General features: G+C 40.7%; 1 protein-coding gene across 3 annotated transcripts in view; it reads left to right on the top strand.

The window, feature by feature from the left end:
* The first annotated feature begins 11,990 nt into the window (after positions 1–11,990).
* SACS (sacsin molecular chaperone) overlaps positions 11,991–24,329 on the top strand; it is a 58,269-nt gene continuing 45,930 nt past the window's right edge. For all 3 annotated transcript variants that reach the window (XM_064645346.1, XM_064645348.1, XM_064645347.1), the window contains exon 1: positions 11,991–12,198. The gene's annotated coding sequence lies outside the window, so the exon portion shown is untranslated. The remainder of the gene's footprint in view (positions 12,199–24,329) is intronic.

Genomic DNA, 24,329 nt, shown 5'->3' with positions numbered 1-24,329 from the left:
AAAATCTCTTACTAAAAGGGTGGTCAAGCATTGGAACAGGCTGTGGTGAAATCATCATTCCTGGAAGTGTTCAAAAAATGTGTGGATGTGGCACTTAGGGGCGTGGTTTTGCAGGGGACTTGACAGTGCTGGGTTGAAAGTTGGATGCGATTACGTTTTCCAACCTAATGATTCTGTGATTATCATAGAATCATAGAATGGTTTGGATTGGAAGGTTCCTTAATATTCATCTCATTCCAACCCCTGCTGCCATGAGGAGGGACACCTCCCACTAGACCAGGCCAGTCAAAGCCCCATCCAACCTGGCCTTGAACTTTTCCAGTTGTGGGGCAAGCACAACTTCTCTGGGCAAGCTGTTAGAATGCTTCACCACTGGAAGAATTTCTTCCTAACCCTAATCTACGCTGTTTCAGTTTAAAACCATTAACCCTTGTCCTACCACTATACTTCCTTCTTTCCTGTGGGCCCTCTTAAGTACTGGAAGGCTGCTCTAAGGACTACCCAGAGGCTTCTCTTCTCTAGACAACCTCAACTCTCTCAGCCTGTCTTCACAGGAGAGGTATTCCAGCCCTCTGATCATCTTCATGGTCCTCCTCTGAACTCACTGCAACAGGTCAACATCCTTCTTATGTTTGGAGCCCCAGACCTGGATGCAGCACTCCAGGTGGGGTCTTATGAGAGCAGAGTAGAGGGGTAGAATGAACTGCTGGTCACATTTCTTTTGATGCAGTCCAGGGTACAGTTGGCTTTCCGTGACTTATAATTCTATGTCTATGATTCTTTGACTGTTACTCGATGCCAGTTCTGGTATAAACGTGAATTCCTGCCTATATTTTAAAAATATTGCATTAAAATTCATAGTTTTATGAGCAATTGGTGACTATATTCATTGTGCAGAATTTTCAGTCTTTCAGTGACACACAGTCCCAACAGAAGAGATTCTCCATCGCAGTTTGAGGGACATGCTCTTTCATCCTTCCTCAGGTAGTAGTACTGCAATTTTTTACTATTCCTGTAGTACTAGTTTTGTGGAGTTAAAAAAAAGAGTGGGTTTATGCTTATATAATTTAACATTTCTTGCTTTCTTAATGCATTCTGGATTGTTTTTCAATCAAAAATACCTAAACTATAAGTTTCAAGAACACTTGATTCTAGTTTCTTAAAAAGTTATGTACAATGCATTTGATCTGTGAATAATTCTTTAGCCATGACCAGAACTACACATGAGATGTACAAATGAATCACATACAAATGTAAACTCACATACTACTCATAGAGGGTTTTTTATTATCTTCTAGAATATTTTATGGAAATGCACGTACACGTGTGCCTTCCAGACAGATAGGGCAGATTCCCATTTAAGTTTCCTGTTAGAGACATAAAAGGGCTCTCATCAATCTCTTTTTTACCTGTTTGCATATATGAAAGTAAGATAAAGGTGCAGTGTTTTGTTTGTTTCTTTATTTGGGTTTTTTTAATCAAGAACTACTCATAAGAAGTGATGAAGAAGCTTCTCCCACTCATCTTCCAAGGAGAGGTGTTTCAGCCATCTTGCTGAAATGCAGCTGCAGTGCTGAGCTAGGACCTCAGGCAGGTACAAGGAAAGGTTCAGAAAGAAGTGGCTCTGCATGTGTGGCAAGACAGAAGTGGAGCTGTTGCTGTGATGTCTCCCCAGAATTTTAATGGACTGGAGGGACGCATTTTCAAAAGAATGGACATAAAGGATTATGGGATCACAGTACTGCAGTGTAATTGAAGCAGGGGAGACCATAGGAGGCCTCTGATCCACCTTCCTCCCACGGCAGAGTCAGCTCTGAGGTCAGGGCTTCATCCTGTTAGCGCTTGAAAACCACCAAAGATGGAGAGTGCATCACCTGTCTGGGCAACCTGCATCTCTGCTTGGATGTCCTCATAGGGACAAAAGTTCTATCCAGTTGTTGTGGTTTAACCCCAGCCAGTAATTAAACATCACACACTGTCCCACAGTGGTATGGGGGAAAGAATCTGCAGGGTAAAGGTAAGAAAGCAACTAATGTATTGAGATAAAACCAGTTTGATAAATAAAAAGTTGTTTGGTTTTTCCTTTTCTTTTTTTTTTCAATTGTAAGGGAAAAAACCCCTACAAGAACACCAAAGAGAGATGAAGGTAAAACACAAGGAAAAAAATAAGATATGAAAGTGAAAAAAGTTGCTCATTGCCAGCTAACCAATACACAGCCAGTCTCTGAGCAGTGGCCTTCCTGCCAACCTCCATCTCCAGTTTTATTGCTGAGCATGACACCATATGATCTGGAATACCCTTTTGGTCAGTTGGGGTCAGATGTCTTGGGCTGTGGTCCTTCCCAACTCCTTGTGCACCCCCAGACCACTCACTGGTGGGGTGACATGAGAGGCAGAAAAGGCCTCGGCTTTGTGTTTTACTCAGCAGTGAGTAACACATCAATCTGGTATTAACACTTTTTCCAGCACAAACACAAAACACAGCTCCATACCAGCTACTGGGAAGAAAATTGACTCTATCTCAGCCAAAACCAGCACATCAGTTTTAACCTCTCTTCTTTCAAAATATACTTGCTGGTTCTCATCTTCTTGTCCTGCTCTGCTGTGAAGAGCCTGGCTCCTCCTCCGTGACCTCCCTGTCAGCACCAGGAGCTGTTAGGTCCCCTGAAGCCATCTTTGCTCAGGCTGAACGAGTCCACTCCTCCAGCATCTCCTCACAGGGCCTGTGCTCCAGCCCCCAACAAGGTGGTGGCCTCTGCTGAACTCGATCCAGTTATAGTCAGTGCTTCTCCTATATTCAGGGCCCTGGATTTGGATACAGTAACCTAGATGGGATCCGATAAGCGCTGAGTAGAGGGAATAAGTGGTTCCCTTGGTCTCTGGCTCTGCTCCTGTTCATCCAGCCCAGTATCTGTTTGCCTTCGTTGGTGCCAGGGTCACTGCTGGCTCATGCTCAGCTTGCTGCTCACCAGCGCCCTCAGTCTTCTCCACAGACCAGCTGCCAGCCAGGCAGAATCAACCTGCGCTGGTGCCAGAGGCTCATCCTTTCCAGGAGCAAGCTTTGTATTTGTCCTTCAATTTCACAAGGCTGGACCTTTCCTCCAGCCATTCAAGGTCCTGCTGAAATGCCTGTTCTCGAATGTATTCACTAATTCCCCCCAAATTGGTGTCATCTGCAAAATTTAATTAGAAGTAGATCCATGCGTGTAGGCAATTGATAGGGCTACATGATGTTTTGCAGACCAACAGGAGCTCACTCTTTCCCTGCTCCAAGTGTTTATGTGGCATCCAGCCTAAGCTAATATACTTTGCCTCTCAGCAGAGCTTAATAGCTTGGGATCAGGACTGTGCTAATCACAGCTAAATAGCTTTTGGTTCAGAGCACAGGAAAATTGAGCTGTGTCTGCTCAAAATGTCCTGTGTGAGTACAACACGTAAGTCCACCACTATGCCTGTTCCACTATGCCTGTTCCACTAGCTCTGGTGGAGCTACTGAATGAGAAACTGGCAAGCTTGAAAGATGCCGTGTTGTGATAAAGTGGATCTGAACCCAGCGATGGTGAGAAAACTGAGAGTATTTATTAATCTGAGGTCACTTACAAGATCATTGAAAAGAAATCATTATCTCTACCACCAAAACTGAGGATGTTACTCTAGTTGTCTGATAGAGCAGCATCACTGTTTGTAATTTCCAGCACAATTTCTAGCATAATGAATATGTGCCTCCTAGCCACCTCCTGGCAATAACACCCCTAACTTTTGGCAAGCTTTGGGTCAGGTCAGCGCTCATGGGCATTGACAGAGCTGTGCATGAAAGAGCTTCTGAGTGTGCTGGCATTACAGCTGATGGCAGCCTTGCTTCATAAAGGACTATGCCAAGCATGTCAGGCTCCCGATACCAGCCTGCGATAACCTAAACGGATGTTGGAAGTGCAATGCGGGGAGTCAAATGTTATACAGGGAGGAGAGAAGATGAGTCTTAGATGAACCAATACTCAGTAAAGAGATACCTGTTGGCTTTCAGAGGACTCCAGTTAGACACAGAAAAGTAGGGTGGCCAACAAAATGCACAGATGAAGAGAATCCATATATTCATAGGGATGACCAGGTTAACAATTCTGCTTATCCTTACCCTGCAACCATGGCAGTTTGGGCATTATCAAAAATCCATAGCTGATTTTTAAACAGCCAAAAATCTAGAAAAACAAAGCAAGCACCAGCCTTAAAGTTTCTTAGTCTGATGAAGTAGCTAGAAACACAGTGCAATGCTTCTAGAGGAGACCTAGAAACCTCCCTGGTTCAAATCCATCAGGCATTTGCTGCCTGTGAGGCACAGGAGGGAGAAGTAACTCTGAAGGAATGAAAATAATCAGCACACCTATTAGTGGTGGTGCCCCATGAAATAATTTTTTTCTTGTATACCCATCTTAGGTAACTAACACAAAGGAAGCTTTTGGGTCTGACATTTTTGATGGGATGAGTCTGCTAGTCTCACTTTGGGTGAAATCACAGGCCGTTAGGAGATATCATAAAGAAGCTAGAGTGCATCTGAGTGCTGGGTCTGAGGCCTGTGAGAGCAACAGAGGTAGGGATGTCAGTACGGTCTTTATTTTATTTATTGCTTTATTTATTATTTTATTTTATCATCATATTATTTATTTATTTTCTTTGAGAACACTGTCTAACATCTAATATCCTAAGACAGTCTACCCTTCCTCATAAATAAAAATATTCCATGTCAAATGAAAAGGAGACAGATAGCATCACTATAAAATTATCATGGAAAACTGTCCCTGTGCATGTTTTGATATGCAATGCAGCCAGTTCCCACCCATTTGCTGATGCAGAGGCACTTTGGGCAGTTACATATTGGGAGCAGTAATACCATAGCCAGGCTGTGCCAGGCCCTCTGTACTCCTGGCAGATGTCAGCATGACTTCAGGGCTCTCTGTGGCCCATGGCTATTGTGGCCATTGTCTGTCCCTTTTGTTTTGCCTTCTACACGATCACGTGGCCAGATAATAGGTAGAAGAAGAGAAAAAGTAAGACCAATTAGAATCAAAATCCTAAGAGAAATCCTTCTTAGGGCTGAGGTATTTCTGCCAGTCATGGAGAAATCTGGGCTTCATCCTCTTGGGAACAACCACCTGAAATGATTGTTTTGAGCTGTCTAACTGATTTCAGGGGAAGGGGGAAGGGAAGATGGAGGAGGAAAGGTGAGAGAAGAGCTCCATTTATACTTAATTTGTACGATATACCAGATGTCAGAAATAAAAGGCCGCTGACTTGTTGGTAGAGCCTGAACACACTAAAACATGAGAGAAACTGTAAAATGAGAGGGAGTAGCTCTTGAGCCAGACAAAAAGCACATAAGGGAAGACTCTATGAATAAAATTTTCCCCATGAGTGAGTTGTCTGATAGTGAGGCCAATACACCAGTACATGATGAAATGGGAGGTGAAGACAAAGCTGGTTATCAAGAAGTTTGTGAAAACTGATTTAGGAAAATTTTTTGAGAGGAAAATACTTCTTAATTTTTTGCACAAGGATCAATTTTGCTAAAAAAATGTGAAATGGGGAATAGCCACATGAAAAAGGAAAAAATGCATGAAAAAAATGAGAAGAACATTCGTGAATGAGAAATTAACACTATCCAGTAGGTTAAAAACACCTGTTTCCTGGCTATCTATGGCTATTGCTGATGATCAGTCATTTTTCTTTTCACCTTCCTTTGATAAACGAAGGTTTAATGTGTTCAAGGTGAGCATTGTTTTTTTAACCGTAGGGCTTCTCTGAATCTGTTTTCTGCATTTTCTTTGCATCCTGCTTGACTGGGACTAAATCAGAATCACATAGAGTCTGGTAAACAGCTTTCACTAATAACTTCCCATTTTCTGTCCCCTGTTGATCACGCTTTCCTTCTTCATGGCTCTACTACACCAGCAGATAATGGTTATTAATAACCTTTATTATAATTATGATTATCAAGATGAGTTGTAGTTTTTGGAAAGAAACATATTTATAAATAAACAGAGAAAATGGCATTATATTTATTTATTTATAGAAGAACACATAATGTAGGGTGATTTGCATTTTATATCATATTTCTACTTTATTTATTACAATAATTAATAATATTTTCTCTGACTGCTGGATGGAGGCAGGGTGCACACTGTTGACAGTGCAATGACTCATGCTCCCAGTCTGTCTTCAAAGCCCACTTCGACACCCTTCATTTCACACAGCCTGCTCTTCTGTCCTATCATGATTCCTGGCAAACAGGTACAAGAGAAAAAGATGAGAGAGCTCTAGAATGTTGTCCGAGTCTTTACTTATATCTGTTGGGGTGTCTGGAAATTATTACATATGGGTCTTTTCATCTTTCTCTGCTGGCTGAGTATTTAAATTGTGAAAAATAATGTGTTAAGCATGACTCTGCCCTGAATGTTGATCACAGTGATTAATGCTAGTTCATGCCTACCTTACACTCTGTGTGATATCATGTTTAAGAAGGTATTAGCTACCACTGCTTAGCTGAAACATCTTCTTATGTAGGAAAATATCATTTATAAATAAATAAACTAAGACTGGGAGTGGCATAGCTCTGAGCTGATTACTGAGGAATAACCTACAAAAGCACAAAACTAATTCTACATAGTTTTTCAAACACTTCCCATAAAGCTCTTCCATGGTAAATAAAGAGAATAAGTCCATAGCAGGAAAAGCTGTATCAGTTATTTCCATCTATGTTCGCCAAAAAAGAGAGCAGGAAAATCTCCATGCTTGCATCCTTCCAGATGGAAACTACACAGAATTGCTGCCTTGGAGTGAAGTATTTGTAGAAGAGGAGAGAAAATGAAGAGTAAAAATTACTAGGGCCTAGATATCTTTAAAAATTAGTTTGTTTAACAACTCTTTTTTTCCCACAGGGCTGGAAAGCAACTGATGAGATAATTTTTCAAAAGGGGTTCCAAACAGGGAGCTGAGGACAGGGCACTTCCACAAGATTTATAATAAAGAATAAAATTAGAGGACACATGAATGACTATGACACCGTGAAAAAGTCAACATGAATTTTGTAAGTGCAAATCACACCCCACAAGAATAGAGAGGAACAGCATATAGGGATACTGGAAATCTTGTCTACCTAGAGTTCCAAAGGCATTTGTGTTCACTGTCAAGGGTTTTTAAGGAATTTTAAGTGGTCACAGGGTAACACTGCATGGATATCTGGAGAGTTGGTTAAAAAATAGAAAATTCAAAGCTGCAGTAAATGGTCAATATGGATATATGAATATATAGAGAGTACATTGAGTGTGTGTGTGTGTATATATATATATGTATGTATACGAATGCTACACAGTTTCTAAGAAGCAGTGTAGATGCAATTCTTAGTCGAACACTGATGGCCTGAGCACTACAGCCCAGCTATCTGCTGTGATGTGGCTTCAAACTCCTCTAAGTATCTGCTTCTACAAAACTAGTTCTTCATGGCCTCACCTCTCCTGGTGAGGAGTCTCCACCAGCGAATCTTCTGTGGTCCCCCCATCAGTGTTGCCCAGATTAATCATAGAAAAAGCCCATCTTCTGAATTTGAACACTTGGTGTCAAAGCCAGCTCTTCACATCAGCTGTTTTCCACCTGCCTCAGAACTCAGGGCTGTGCTGCACTGCAGTAGTTAATGCATCCACTGCCCTGGGCAAACAGGGTCAGCCAGGCTGCATGGCTCTGGCTGCATGCCATGGACTGACTGAGCTGGCATTTAAGTTTTAGTCATAGGGTGAACACATTTCATCCTTGTTTTAATTTCCCTGCTTGGAATTCTTACTTGATAATCCAGTCTTTTTGTGACTCCTCCTACCCAGACAATATCCTAAATTTTCCATTATCATGGCGGCACAAATGCTCCAAAATATATTTTTCTTATGATTACATGAATGTTTGAAATATACATATACATATTTCGATGATGAAAAGTATAGTTAATGAAAAAGCAGCATGTCGAGATAATCTGAGCCTAAATTAATTATCAAAGGACTGTAAAATTCCACACCGTTGGTGGTGCTAACACTAATAGCCAGGGCTGGCAACATGCTAATCACTCTGGCTCTAGAAGACCAGACTGGTATTTTAATCACACAAACGCTAATTGCCTGGCCCTGCTGGCATTATAATTGTTATGGCACTAATAGCCTGGGCAAGATGGTATTTTAATCATCCTGGATCACAGCCTAAAAATGTTAATTTATAACATTTCTGTCTTTTTATCAAGGTTAACAAGAGGTCTGCTGCAGATATGATCAATTACAAAATGCAGAAATCACTATTTTAACTTAAAAGAGAAGCAAATCAGGAGTCTTAGAACTCAGAGTACTGGAGACTTTTCAGTTAGAACACTGCTTTCCCATACTTCTTCTTTTTTTTTTTTTTTAAACTTCTTTTCCCTGCAGCACCTTTAAACCACATGTGAGTCACCTGAGACAGCTGGAGCAGGCTGTGCTGAAGAGTTTGCTGTTCTAAGTATTACAGTGTTCTTACTACAATATCCAGCTAATGCAGTTTCATATATTTAACCTCATAGGATTAAAATCCTCTCACTGTTGTTGATATTTTAAGAAATTAATTCAGATTGTCTACAACTCAGCTTATCTTCAAATATTACCAATTAGTTATCTGTTGTAAATTCATTGACTTCAAAGAGCCTACCTAATCTTTGCTGTTACATAGTGCAGGTCTCTTACAGACGGTTTTATGGCTAAGCTTCATTTTTATCCCCTTTAATTGGAGATTGGGTATGCTGGGGGCTGGGGAGACAAATTAAACAGGAAATTTCTGGTCTTCCTCCTACAGCCAAGGAGTGTGATCTTGCAATGCCTGGAAAATTTGTGGAGGAAATAGAGCTTTCTCTATAAAAATTAATTGTGGTCAAGATTTTGAATTTCGTTTTGTATTTCTCATAATGGTTGGGATGTTGGGTCACCTCTTTTGAGATTTTCCACAAAGTTAAAGAGCTCCCTTGTAGCTTCTGGGTCTACTACTTAGATGCAGTACACTGCCACTTGAGTAAGATTTCAGCTTCCCTCATTATGGTGGTGGCGGTGGGCTGCATCTGGATGATGGAACCATTTGTTCATCCTGCAACGTGATATTGGCCCCATGTGTTGCAGGATGAGTAACAGCACGTGTTTTTGGCTGCCTCCAGCCCAGAGCTGCCCACTGGGAGCCCAGCCCTCCTCCCACACTGCCATGGCCACAGTCAGCAAGTGTCCAAGGGACAGCAGGGGATGTACCCTGTGCCTCTTCTCTACAGGCATTGTGCAGAGGCTGCCAGCATCAAGGGTGTTGTGTGACATGAGGTGTCCCATTTGAGGAGGAGGGAAGTGAAGTTAAAGAAGTGGAGAATTAAGAAGAATGGTTTTGGCTGAAGGAGGAGGCAGGTGAACTTTATAAGGCATCGGCGTCGAGGGTCACCCATTTGAGTAGCTGGGTGCACTTTACTTGTGGCAGCACCAATAAAAGTCATACCAAACTCAGTAGCAACAATGAGCCTTCTAACTATACTTGATTTCCACAGCTGGGATGCTGAATGCATCAATCAAATACTTATTTTTGCCTTTGTTTTAAAACGTCCCTTGAGGGGAAATTTGCCCTTCACCTGCTTCCCACATGGGAAGCCCAGCTGCTCTTTCAGGCTCAGTTTCCAAACACAGGGCTGCCCTCAGCTGACATTCTTCCATAAGAAGATTGCTAATAATGCTAGTAGTTCACAATCTATTTTCACTCTAGGAATGGAATTTCAAATGAGGACTTTTTATGCCTGCTGCTTAAAAAGGATTTGAGGTCTTTGAGAGAGGATGCTTTTAAAGAATTCTCATTTCAATGTCCTGTCCCCCATTGCCTCCTATCCTTGTGATGCTTCCTGTGTCATCTGTGGCTTCATTGCCAGCACCCATGTGGACTTTTTGTCTGCTTTCATTTAAGCAGGGCTGATGCCACCCTACTGGCCTATGTGGCCAGCATGGCCATGGGCAGTTGCAGCTGACCTGCTCGGAAAGGTTGTTCTCAGCGTGCCACTGCATCGGAGCCAATGCTTTCAGCAGCTAAACTTAGGAGCAACACGACAGCTGTGTGAGATCATTGTGCTGCAGGAGCTTATCCAGCAGGGCAATGTTTTGGAGACTGGCACTGCATGTTTTCCTGGCTAAACAGTTTGCTCTGCCTGGTTACAATGTCCTTCTGTTTACTTCAACTTAGAGAGGATTTCTTACTGTGCCTGTGGTTAAAGCTGAGATGTGATGACCAGAAAAATGTGTTTTCCTTGATCTCTGTGCAACAAAAAGAAATACTGTAGGGCCAGTATTGTTGCTTACTTATGCTCAGCTGGTCTTGACCTTTCACGACTAAATATAAGGATGGTGGCCTCTTCTGATAAATTGGTTGTGATAACACATATAATTTCACTTACTAGCAGATGAACTTTAACATGAAACAGGATTCTTTTCCTTCGAAGTTTAATATTTCCTTTTATACAATGCTGCAGAAACCTTTTAGTGCTTTAACCTTCAACATGAGAGAAATCAGCCCCAGCTCCTTGGCAGGAAAATAGTTTTTTTTAACCAAAAACAGCAGTGTCATAGTAAAGTCCAGGAATTCTCTGAGTCCTCTGTCTGTACAAAGCTGCAATAGCACTATGTGTTTGCTTTCTCTGCCTCCACAGAAATTAAAGATTTCACAGAATATTCTGAGTTGGAGGGGACCAACAAGGATCATCGTGTCCAACTGTGAAGTGAATGTCCCATACGGGGATCGACTGAGGATTGATACTTTGGTATTATTAGCATCATGCTCTAGCCAGCTGAGCTTATCTCAGGATACCCTGTAGAGAACCTGTTTCTAATGCATTACCTGTGCAGCCAAGGACTGCAGAGGGAAAAGAGAGCTCCAGACTTCCTAGAAATCCCTAATCTCACCCTTTCAAGTCCTGAAGCTCTTGTGAAGTGCTATGTTAGTGCAGCATTTTAAATGAAGACTGGCAGGTTGGAAGGATGTAATTCTGGCTGTGGGCTGCTCTATCATGGGGGAAGGACAGCACTCTGCACTGACAAGTGAAATTCAAAGAAACACAACTGGCAAGATTAGAAGGGCTCTCAAAGGAAAGGTTTTTTGGTTTTTTGGAGGACAATCTGACAGGTTAACACAGGTGACTAAGGTGAGAGAATGAAATATCTTAGAAATGCCTTAAATTCCAAAGTCTGCTTTATGCAGTGGATCACATGAATAGGAATATGAAGTACATAAGGAGATAAGTTTTAAAGTGTCTAAGTGCTAAAGATAAGTGTGTAAGCACTAACAGCTACCTGTGCCAACTTGGAAAAGAGAAACCAAACTCAGATGCCACTGGTAGCACACAGATTTCTGAGTCTTGATGTAACCAACACCAACAAAATTAATTTAAGGCCATCCTAAAGAGTGTGAGCATAACACGCTGTTGATAAAGCAGAACAGTAAAGGTATTTACTAAAGCTGCTATACAGACACAAGTTTTCACAGGGGACTTCTTCAAATTGCAAACATTTAAAATGTAAATGTTCTTTGACACAGCAGGGTAGTTGAACCATGAAATAAATAGGTAGAAACCCTGTTATTTCTATTGAATAAGCTGAAAAAAATGCAAAAAGTGAAGAAATAATGCAGCAAAAGGAAGTAAATTTGAATTAAACAGAGACAACCACAAAATTGGATCTATTACAGGAAATAGTTCAAATACATGCTATACCTTGAGTAGACTCTCTTAAAATTGTGTTATTTTGGCCTTCTGTCTCGATATCCTTTCCCATCTGTTGACTATCCTGTGCCTGCAGTTTGTATTGTGCTCCTGAAATACTGAGGTTAGTCAGGACCATATCACTTTAAAAAAAAAACCCAACACACAGACAAAGAAAGAAAAAAAACAGGCTGGGAAGGGGGAGCTAAAGCCTCTGCTGCATTGGGCTGTTTGGATACATTGGCTGCAGCAGTGGTCACGCATCCCTCCGCAGTCTGCTGATTTCGCAAAAGAGGGAGGAAAGGGTCGTTTTGCAGCCCAGATGCTGTCAAACACAAGCAATCAATGGAAGAAATGGCACAATGAACAGACAAGCATGTGGAAGCAGTTTATGAAGAAATAGTTAAATACCGAGCTTTGTCCCGGCTGACGCTGTAAGTACGAGCTCAACAGCAGATCCTGTGGTCACTGCAGTTGTTTGTGGGAGATGTTTTAGCACCCCGATGCTTTTAGTACTCACAGGTAGAGAAAGCATTGACTCTGACATGTTTCATAGTGTATTTAGGCAAATAACTGTATTGTATGTCTCTCTCTACAGAATTTTTGAGTGACTCACAAGCTGCAGTGCACTGGTAGGGTGGGTAAAGAATAAGCACATGAGCTTATTCTCCTTTCCTGATGGCTTATCTGGGCTCTGCTCTATAGATATGCTAGCAGATTGCTGCAGTACCACCCTCCTTGTGCAAAGGCCTCTCGCTGAATTTCGGCTCTGCCTTCAAGCACTGCTATACACAATGCATTTTTTCACACTCCAGTGGCTGACTTAGCTTAAAAAAAAATTCCTAGAATTATTTGTTATACAAATTTTCTTCATGCCAACTGTTCTATTTTAAATTTTTCTTATATGTGCAGTTGTAGAAAGCTTATGAAATTCCAGTAGCTTTTTGTGTTACCATCGGGAGACTAGTTCTTAATAAGCTCTCCCAAAGAGAGTGCCAAGCATGATTTATTACTTAAAGGAATGAACACTTTTCTGTCTTTGGTCTGTTGCTAGCTGAAGTAATTGTATGCATTTTTAAATGTAAACATTTTTTCTTATGGAAATCCAATGTCTTGCTCTCTGGCAAATGCTTTACTGCTTTTTATTCTACATATGCCCTAATGATCTAGTACAGCTTTAAAAACAAGTAAAAAAGCAGAGCTAGAGCAAGTTTACTGCACTGTGTTTCTCAGCAATTTTTTGGTAATCAGACAAAATTTTTTATTGTAGCTAAAACTATGCATGTTGGCAGAGTTAAATAATGAGGTAGTGAGTATTTTTCTTGTTATTTTATAAGAATATTATTTTTGCTCTAAACTGGAGAATATCATCTATTTGATGTCCTCTACAGTTGTACCTTGATACTTAACGCAGCTTCTGCAGAAACCGCTGGGAAACCTCACTCCAGTGCCAGGGGAGGTAACAGAGGGGTAGTTGTGATGAGCAGCCTGTGCTGGGGTGTTAAGGAGGATGAGTAGTTGTTGCAAGGAGGAGCCTTCTTTTCTGCATCTCTTTTGGGACCTGGCAGAACTGCAGCTCCTGATGCCAAAGGCTGCAAGTAGATAAACACTTCTGCCCCCATCACGCTGTTCACCTCACTGGGGATGTGAGGCAGAGCCTTCCTCACACTGAGGAATCCATAGGGAAGTTTTCCCTTCATTGCTTTGGGAGTTGCCCTCACCTTACATTCCCAGAGGTATTAAACTTCCATCAGCTGTCTATTCTATTTGCAAAACAAATTCTTATTGCTTGCTACCAGAAACTGAATTATAAGAGGCCAAATTTATCCCTTAATGAGTTTATAGCAAATTACTGTTACCTAGGGAGCACTGTGGCAGCAAATGTGAATGTTGAGGCTGTGTTATTGTCAATGTTCATTCTTGACCCTTCCTCTCCCACATCAGGATTGTCACCCTCTCAACATGAAGCAGAGTCTCTGGTTGGAAAAAGCCTTTCCAAAGATTAAGAAAGTAATCATTTGCATTGTCACGTGTTATAAGAATACAAAAATAATACAAAAACTCAGTCCAACATAGCTAATTTCTGTTCCCATACTGAAAATATGCAGAACTATAACATAATTTAATTTGATAAAATTGTTTTAAAGGCTGCTTGCTGTTATGTAAAGACAGGGGGAAAAGTTCAGCTCCTGTGTACTTCCATTGTTTTCAGCAGAATTATACTGGGGTGAATTTGCCATTTTCAGGGGCCAACTCAAAAACCTTTTCTTTCTCTGTCTCTCTCTCTTGATTGTTTTCCTGTTTCTCAGATGTGATTTTGTTATGACCACCAAGGCAACAGGCCCATATTTATAAAATATAATACAGCATATTTCAGATGCCCTAGTTAGGGCCACGTTTGCCTGAGGCTCCCTGTAAAGTAAATGGAAACATAGCAGCACTTCCAGAAAAGCTGATACACCAGATACCTAAAACTAGCCTGTGGTCATTGTACTTCACAATGTTTGGGGCTGCTTGGACTCTACTCTCAAAAGTAGTTTCTAAAATACAGGATGAGTTTTTATGTTAAAATATACAAAATGGTAGCATTTTCTTGAAGAGTTTAAACAGTGTCTAGCTGGCTAGTTTCTATGAACCCTTGGAATAACACACAGAAATGAAAAAATGCATGTCGGACTTTGAAGTATTTGAACTTTCGGAAGACTTAGTCTTTTTTGAAATATGTGTCAATTCATTCAGCAATATTTTTTGTTATACATGCAATTATTCAGCAATTATTTCTGCCTCAGCTAAGGAATATAACAACTCACACATTACTTTGGAACAGTAGGGTCACATTTTTCTTCTAAGTGTGTATTTAATGGATGTATTTGCATTTTAGAAGTCTTGAGTTAAATCTTTAAATGGGATGGTCTAGTTCATTAGCATTTTTCATCTTCCTTTTGATTAGCTCAACAGAAGATGGTAATTGTTTGGAATTTTTTAGGAAGTATGTTTGTTGGTTGTGATGGAGATACACCAGAGCTGTATGAGAAAGGAAGGTTTCACATTCCCTGCGGAGACCTACATGTGTTTATGCACAAAAAAATGTGCAGCCATGAAGGTCAGACTAGAAATAAATGAGGCTTAGTTATCTTCCCTAAAATTACCTGTAGAAACTTTCTCCACCCAGGTCAAACCAAAATAAGGTGTAATTTCTGATAGGTGATGATTATGGTTATGACACGATGGGGCAGAGGTCCTCTGGTGACCTCTTAGAAGGGCATGAATGTGCCTTGGGCTCCTCTCAGTGGTAAAGTTTAGTTTCTTTTTTCTTAGAGCAGAATGATACAGCTGGTTGCATATACCAATCACCACCTATTTGAGATAAGACAGCTGGTGGAAAGTAGTAAAAGTCAAAGCTTTAACACTCTGGTCTCCCAAAAGGAAGGAAATAACAATGCTAGTACTTAAATCACCAGTTTGTCCCAGTTTTGTCTGAAATTGAGTTAATTTTCTTCCTAGTAGCTGGCACAGTGCTATGTTTTGGATTTAGTATGAGAATAATGTTGATAACACATTGATGTTGTAGTTGTTGCTAAATAGTGCTTACTATAAATAATGGACTTTTCAGTTTCCCATGCTCTGCCAACAAGGAGGCGCACAAGGAAGCTGGGAGGCAGCATGGCAAGGACAGCTGAGCCAAACTAACCAAAGGAATATTCCATATGCATGCCCAATATATAAACTGGGGGGAGGGGCCAATCACTGCTTAGGAATAGGCTGGACATTGGTCAGTGGGTTGTGAGCAGTCGTGTTTTGCATCACTTGTTTTGCTTGGGTTTTATTTCTATCTCTATTTTTGTTGTGTTCCTTTGCATAACAATATTATATGATTATTATTATTTCATATTTTAAGCTGTTCTTATCTCAACCCATAGGTTTTACCCTTTTTTCTGATTCTCCTTCCCATCCCACTGGGGGAGGATGGATGAGCAAGCACCTGCATGGTACTTAATTGCCAGCTGGAGTTAAACTATAACAGAGTTTTAGTTAAAGCTTCAGTGAAGCAAAAGGAAGAGCTTGTACCTTGCTCTTTTAGGACAGGCTAATTTACTTGTCTATCTCTTCATTAGTTATATATGGTACATTGTGGAGCTCCGTAGCATTAACAGCAAAATTACTGTCAGATTTTAACTAACGTAAGCTGAGATCCTGGGGAACTTAATAGTAGCTTCAGAGTGGTCTGATGTGCTTTACAAGCAGACACCAGCTGTCACCGAATCCTGTTCTGTAAAGTTATTCACACTATGAAAGAAATCGCTAATGTCAAATGTTTGGAGACCTGTTAGGAGAGAAGGGGAATTGGAGGACCCTCAATTCTTGCTTATGCCACTTGCACTTTCCCCATAAAATGCCCACTGTAAACCTTCCCCTTTCTCCCCAAATTTCTCTCTCCTTATTGTTCTTTGTCTCCATCCCAGGGCAATTCCTACATGAATCACCACTTCTCATCCATTCTCACGAGGTTTTTCATAGCAGCACTGTCCCCAGCCTGCCCCAATCCTACAGCAGCATCTTGCATTTCTTCTACTCCCCAGGCCACCGATGCATTGCTAAATAGGAGAGTGAGGGAAGAAAAAACTGCTCAGAAGCGCAGACAAGCTCATGCCTGCATGTGCTGAGCCAGGTTCTCTGTTAGAGCAGTCCATGGATGACATATGGAGCAAGTAGTGCACTGGAGGGCAATTTTTGCAATGTAGAGTGACATGGAGTCTCATTCCAAGTGCTAATAATTTTCAGCTCATTACCTTCATGTTCATATTGGACTGGCATTGGAAATGCTTGCCTGGGTCTTGACATTGGCTTGTGTTATCCCACTCTGTGCCAGGCTGGATCTCAGCGTAACAGTGTTGATCCACCACAACAAATTGGATTTAAGAGTTGAAGAACTTAAAAGAGCTTTCTGGTTTGCTTTGGTTACTCCTGACAATGCTAAAAACATCTCTTTGAATCATACTGATTGTTTGATGTTTATACAATGTATGTATATGCACACAGGGACATCTCCAAAACAGCAGTAGTGTTGTGGAAAGCTCATCACTTCGGGACATACACAATCATATACAATAAATTATTTGGTTGCATATGTTAGCAAACCCTCTCCTACTGCAGAAAAATGGATCATTAGATCTGAAAAAGCTTTTTGATTTCTTCTGTGAGAGATCCACAAAAATGGATTTATTGCAGTTTCTCATTAGCTGTGACAAGGATGATGTCAGACAAGTTGTGCATGCCCTGTCCCATAAATAATAAATGAGAAGGACCCTGTCTCCTCTTTCTCTAATGGATTAATGTTATAGCTGGATGGAAAAGGCACAAGCTTCCTTTATGGAATGTAATGGAGCACCAAAATTGTTTAGACTATGTTGAGTGTATTTATCTCAGGGGCTCCTGCTTGTCCCTTTATCTTGATCTCTGGGCATCTCTCTTAACACGTTGTAAAATTCTATTAAATGGAATAAAAATGAAGTCTTACAGATTTATAAAAAACTCCAAGAAATAATGCAAAAAAGTGCTTGTTTTTTTTTAGTCAACACAAACTCTGCAGTATAAAAATCTTCCAAATACCCTTCAGCATGGCTTCCTATATTAATTATTATTGTAGCAACTCCAGTATGAAATGTGCTTCTCATTTCTTTCTTTCTATTGCAGTGCTTGCAAAGAGAGCTTTGTTGTTATAAGCTTCTCATTAATCATAATTATCACTAATAAGGTGCTGTTTAATCAAGTAGTTCAAAATATTCTGCAGACACTCGTGAATGCAACTTTATGCAACCCCTGTTGCTTAATATAGCTCTTTGTGAATAATGTTATTGCTGTTTCATATGTTAAAATGTTCATATTCAGTCCCTTGGTCATTTTCTTTCAGTGTTAATCCACCTTTTTAGCATTTTGAATTGGGGGCAAAAAAAGCGCATTGAAAGAGCTCTTAAGAAAGTAATACCTAGAACTGAGTATATTGTGAAGCAATACAAGAAAAGGAAGAGATGTCAAATCATGGGCACACCAAATCTTGGCAGAGTTCTAAGAATATTTTTCAACAGCAGTTGCTGTTGTGAATGGCACCTGCTAAACAAACAGGTGACATTTCAGTGCTTTCATACTGGTTTGCAATATCTGCAAATGACTTAGGTATTCTCAGCTTTTAAAATATTTCCTCCCCACTGTCTTGGTATGCTGATTCAAGGCAAATCTCTGTGTTAATCTCCCTGCTTCTGCAACATTTGGCATTCCTAGATGAAAATTTTCAGCATAATATGTCCCAGTTTAGATACAAGCACTCCCACTTATGAAGAAGGAATTAATAGAGATGAATTCCCTGCTTAAGAGCATACTGCTCATAGACAGAAAATGCCATACCATTTGTCATCAATTCTGTTTACAAAGAGTATAGAGGTAAAACTACTACTGTTCATATCTATCAAATTCTATCCACATGTGTATAAGTATGCAGTGATCATAAAAGTCTCTTCCTGCTTTTTTTATTAAAAACTAGGCTTGTAGGAAATGAAGAGAAAAAGAAAACATATTAACTTTTTAATAATATCAGTAAATGGAAAAAAAAATTAACCATGCAGCAAACACATCAGAAGTATTTGTCTCTTGGTCTTAATACCCATTGCCAGGAAGATGAAAAGCACTCATCAGAGGTCATTTCACTCTTGAGTCTGATGCAGCTCCCTATCCTTTGAAGGAAAGTTTGGCTGGCTGCTATGTGGAATTGTTCTGGAAAAAGAAGATAGCCTGCAAAATATTCCCCACTTCTAACTTATGGACCTGCCTCTCTCCTGGACACGAGTCACGGAGGCACTCAGGATTAAATCTGTGTCGGTAACTTTATGCTATATAAAAGTTTTATACAATCTAACTAACCATCATTATTTAGGTCTTTTGGCCTAAAATGAACCTTGCTTCCTCTAAGCTCCCACAAATCTCTCAAGACCACTGGGATGTCACAGGGGGCACAGAGGACTGTGAAATGGCTTACCTGAGTGTGTGGCCAAGATCTAGCCTGATTCTGGTCTTGAGCACACACAAGCCGGTATGTATCTGATATGCTGGATTTTGCATCTAGGGTGGAGTGATGCCAGGAACAAGAATAAACTCTGAGAGGAGGGGCTGGAGAGCAGCCCTACAGAGAGGGATGGGGATGCTGGTCAGCAGTGAGCCCTGGCAGCCAGGAGGGCAAACCCCATCCCAGTGTACATCAAACAGCATCACCATCTGGGCAAAAGAGGGGATCTTCCTTCTCTATTCAGTGTTGATGTGGTCTCACCTCAAGTACTGTGTACAGTTCTGGGCCCTGTAGTTTGAGAAGGATGTGAAGGTACTAAAATGTATCCCTCATGCATGTTCTTCTCCAGCACTGTGAAGCTGATGTCTCTTTTTGGTTGGCTGATAATGACAGTCTCTAATGGTCCCATGTTGTTTTTTCAGGTTAACCTCTCAGAATTTTCTCCCACAGAAGTTCAAAAGTTGACACATTCTGATTTGAATCAAGTGAGGATGATGAGGAGGCACTGTGCAGCTTGTGTCTGAAACCACATCACACAACATGGTCATATGCCCCTACCAGCTGGTGCTAATGGGAAGGAAATTGTAGTAACTTTTTTCTCGTCCCTGCCTTTCATTACTGTCTCTTCCAAAAATATCTTAATGAACTCTACTTTCATAATGAAATACTAAACCAGACAATCTTTCAGCTACTTAAGTGTTATGCTAACACCATGTTCTGCTAACAGGTACTGTAGGTTCTGTTTCTAAGACTGGTTCTGGGTTTGGTACTGGGGTGTTGTGACTGTCATTATTAGTGGAATGGGAACTGGCATGAAGAGAATTTTCTGGGATACCAGGGAAGTCTCCACACTGCAAGCTATCAATTTTTTACTCAAGTACTGTAATAACTAAACATAAAGTGTTAATCACACGTGCCAGACAAGCCCTAGATACAAGATATTGTAAATCTGATGCTGCCTGGTTGACCCTGACAGACACAATATTTTGATGGTTTAGTCTCTGCAGCTGAGATGGCTGGACTTGAGAGTTCTTCAAGGCTGGAAGCTGGAACCAAAGAGGGCTTCTTTTATCTTCCCCAAGTGCTACTGGGTATTGCTGGAGCTTATATACTTTTCCATAGGTAGGATGAGTCTGGTCCAAAGTCATATTTTCCCTTCTCTCCTCTCCTCACAGATCTGACCTCTTCATTCAGGCGGCTGTAACATATCTGTAGGTTACAAATTATGTGATTCCTTCTAATAGTTGCCTTTATTCTAGATTTGATACTACAGTGCTACTATATCAAACAAACAGATATTACAAAATATTTTGTTCCCTAGCCTAAATCAGACAGTCCTGTGGTATGTCTGGGTGCAAGGCAAAATTGATGTATTTTGCTTTTTTACCTTAAGCTGGGCCGTCCTGTGGTGTGCTCAGGTGCAAAACAAAAATAACCAACATCAACACTGAAATTCCCTGCCAGCTGACTGAACAATAGTTAGCTTCTTTTTTAGGAGACCACACTAAACCAGTTTTTGACTTATTGTATCCATTAATTTTTGGTTTATATACTTAAACTTAGCAGATCTGAGAGGCATGAGTGCACCCATACCAAAACTACCATTTTGGTAGGCCATACCATTATGGCCTTACTTCACTGTTTGTTGCTGGAGGCTATCTTCTCTCTTTCAGTAATAAAGAAGTTTTCACAATTAGTACATTTCAGTGACTGTCAGATGACCACCATGCTGTGAGGCAAAGAACAGGAGAGGGGGTTCATTCAGCTTGAGGGCACTACGGAACCTTGCTGCAGATCATAGAGTCATAGAATGGTTTGGGTTGGAAGATCATCTAGTTCCAACTCTCTGCCACAGGCAATGACACCTTTCACTAGACCAGGTTGCTCAGAGCCCCATCCAACCTGGCCTTGAACACTTCCAGGGATGGAGCATCCACAACTTTTTTTGGGCAATCTGTTCTAATGCCTCACCACCCTCACAGTAAAGAATTTCTTCCTAACATCTAATCTAAACCTACTCTCTTTCAGTTTGAACCTATCCCCCTTGTCCTACAAGACCTACATGGTCTTGTAAAAATCCCTTTCCACGTTTCTTGTACTGGAAGGCCGCAATAAGGTCTCCATGAAGCCTCCTCTTTTCCAGGCTGAAAAATCTCAATTCTCGCAGCCTTTCCTCGTAGGAGAGGTGTTCCATCCCTCTAATCATCTTGGTGGCCTTTCTCTGGACTCACTACAACAGATTGATTGTCCTTACTGTGGGGGGGACCCCAGAGCTGGATGCAGAACTCCAGGCAGAGTCTCACAAAAGCAGAGTAGAGGGACAAGATCACTTCCCTCAACCTGCTTTTGATGCAGCCCAGGATACAATTGGCTTTCTGCACTGCAAGTGCACATTGCTGGCTCCTGTCCAGCCTCTCATTCGCCAGCACCCCCAAGATCTTCTCAGCAGGGCTGCTCTTGGTCAGTTCATCTTCCAGCCTATATTGTTACTGAGAGTTGCCCTGACCCAGGTTCAGCACCTTGCACTTGGTCTTGTTAAACCTCATGGGATTCACATGGGCCCAGCTCTCAAGCTTGTCCAGGTCCCTATGGATGGCATCCTGTAGTTTCAACCCTCCTGCTGTGGGCCAGGGACACCTTCCACCAGGCCAGGTTGCTCAGAGCCCCATTCAACCTGGCCTTGAACACTTTCATGGATGGGGCATCCACAACTTCTCTAGGCAACCTCTTCCAGTGCCTCACCACACCCAGTAAAGAATTTTTTCCTAATATCTAACCTAAACCCATCCTCCTTCAGTTTAAAACCTTTCCCCCTTGTCCTATCAATACACGCCCTTGCAGAAAGTCCCTCTCTAGCTTTCTTGTAGGTCTCCTTTAGGTAATGCAAGGCTGCTATAAGCTCTCTGGATAACAGACCTTATCATTGTTTTGAACTTGCCTGGGACTCCAGTGTGTGTTCTGATGAGCAATATGTCTGTGCTCTCATCCACACTCATGCTGGTGCAGTTTTTTTCTTCTAAGTCTTGTGGTTTGATTAGGTGCTAAAACTGCCTAAATGTAAATCAGTCGCAATTAATTCCTATTTCCTTAATAAATCACTTTTCTCAAGTATCTACTTGGGTGCCTGGTTCATGCAGCTAAGGTCAAATACAATGCTAGATTTGTGAATAGCTTGGCAGAGTCTCCTGTGCTTTTTTTTCTTCTCACTCCCCATGTGGCATATAGTTCCCAGCTCAAGGTTAGTTGGGATTTTATTTTGTTTGTCAAACTTACTGCTGTTCTAGGAAACTGTGGCAATTATGGAGTTGCTGGTCAATGATTATATCAGTCTATGCTGCTCTTTCTGTTGCTGGTGTGACCTTGGAAAGAGTAGGCAAAAACTTACTTTCTTCAAAAAGTGACTACAACATTTGTCCTGATTTTCATCTGTTAAATATTTTTATCTTTGTACATATATTTCTGATGTTTCTTAAAAAAGAAAAGATGCCTATTGTGCAAATGCATCACAATCATCACACTCTAGAGAAATAATCACTTTTGTGCAGCTACGATCAATCTCTCCTCTATATAAAAATCAACAAGAGTGCAGCATTTTTATCCATTATAATATGAATAGCATTAACAATATAGTATTAGTATCATTAATACTATCAATAATATTTATATTATTAAAGTATTGGCATTTTTGAAAGCTTTTAGTTTGCTTTTAATATTTAAATTGTATGTGATAAAGCATGAAAGCTCATGTAATGCATAACAGTATAAATACAGAGCCATACATTTTGCTGATGGCAGTGATTTATATCTGCTGATGGCATGGACCACCCATATCAGTTGAATTTGCTACACAAAAACTGTCTAGACAATAAACACATTAAGGACATATCTATTTTACTTCCAACATTTCTAGTTTGCTGGCACATTATTATATTGCACTCTATCAGGTCCATCTCAAATTTCTGCAGAATACCTATCTGAGAAGCAGCTCTTTACACTTGTGTGTTACCTGCAAATGTGTGATAGTCTTGAATTTAATTGGATAGAAATGCATTTTGAACTCAGATAGTATACTTGTGTGCTGACAGGAATAATTTGTATTTAAGAGGCATATGTCTTTTCAAAATTTTAATACCTGGACAGTCTTTTTCTTCAAGGTTCAGCTGCTTTCTTTGGACTATGTACCAGTCCTTGTTATATTTGTAGTGAGTCTGGTCTAGGCTTATTCAGACCTACTTCTACTATTGCATGGAGTAGGATCCAAATCATGAGAAATAAACCTGTCATAAATTCCTGCCTAATAAATCCAGGAGTAAGCTGAATTCAGTGAAATGGGGGAGCCATTCTGTGTTTGTAACGATATATGGGAGTTATCCCTGAGATGACTCCATACTATTTGAGATCAGAGATTAGACCTCAGGCGTATTTTATTTCCAGATTGTTCTGCCTCTCTTGGCATTCATTTGTCAGCCTTCAGTTCTGCCAGATATCCTTGCTTTTTCCTTTTTAAAGGGACACTTCTCTCATGCTAAGCAGTTTAACAGAATGCAAGTTTTTAGTTTGTGTCACTGACACATATCCCTGTACTTACTGGTAAAACCATTATTGGTAAAACCAAAATGATGTCATATGTATGAGATGTGAGTTGTACATTTCCATTCAATTTACAGTTTACTAAGAAAGCAGTTTTGGAGGAGAATGAAATGTCCTATAACAAAATACTTTTGTTCCACCCCATTTACACATGGACTGTTTGTACCTATGGTACTGAAAGGAGCCATGATTAGGGTGAGGTAGTTGTACCACAGCATATCCTTGAACCTTGAAGACAAATGCTAGGTTCAGTCAAGGTTACCCATGAGTGCAGCAGATGGATGGGGTATCTTTCGCTGTGCACATCCCACTAGTGACCCAGCTATGCTGCAGCTCTGGTCAGCTCAGCTTGCTCTCATGCTATGCTGTTCACAACTGCTTTCCTGCTTGAGGATATATATACCTCCTGTTGTTGTGGACTTGTTTATTCCAACAGAAGTTACCATAAGCAATAATGTCTTGTGATCAAATTGTGGTTTTAGACTGTATAAAACATCAATTGAGCATTAGCTACTGCTTGCTTTGTACGCAATTTTTTTCCTCCAAACTTTGGATTGTGTTCAGTAATTCTGATGGCTCTTGTATGCTTCCCATGCTACTGGATGGACTATTAACAGTTTTGATTTACTTACTGTGAAGGAAAGAAACTAAGTATATGTTTCATTTAGACTGATCCTAATATTAAAAGGGTGGATGAGGAGTGAACAGATAGATAATCAGACAACCAGTAATAGTTTTAGATCAGAAATTTCTGAAGCAGTATTAATATGCAGCTACCTGATTTGCAGGCAAAATTAGGTACTTTTGTAGCTATATCTGTGGCTCCTACCTAGAACTAATCACAGGCATCCACAAAATTGAAGATTGTTTTTACAGTTTGACTGCTAAACCTCCTCCACCAAAACTCAATTAAAGACA

This window comes from Pseudopipra pipra, chromosome 2 (genome assembly GCF_036250125.1).
Source record: "Pseudopipra pipra isolate bDixPip1 chromosome 2, bDixPip1.hap1, whole genome shotgun sequence".
In the NCBI taxonomy this organism is placed as follows: Eukaryota; Metazoa; Chordata; class Aves; order Passeriformes; family Pipridae; genus Pseudopipra; species Pseudopipra pipra.
This window is presented reverse-complemented; position numbering and strand designations above follow the sequence as displayed.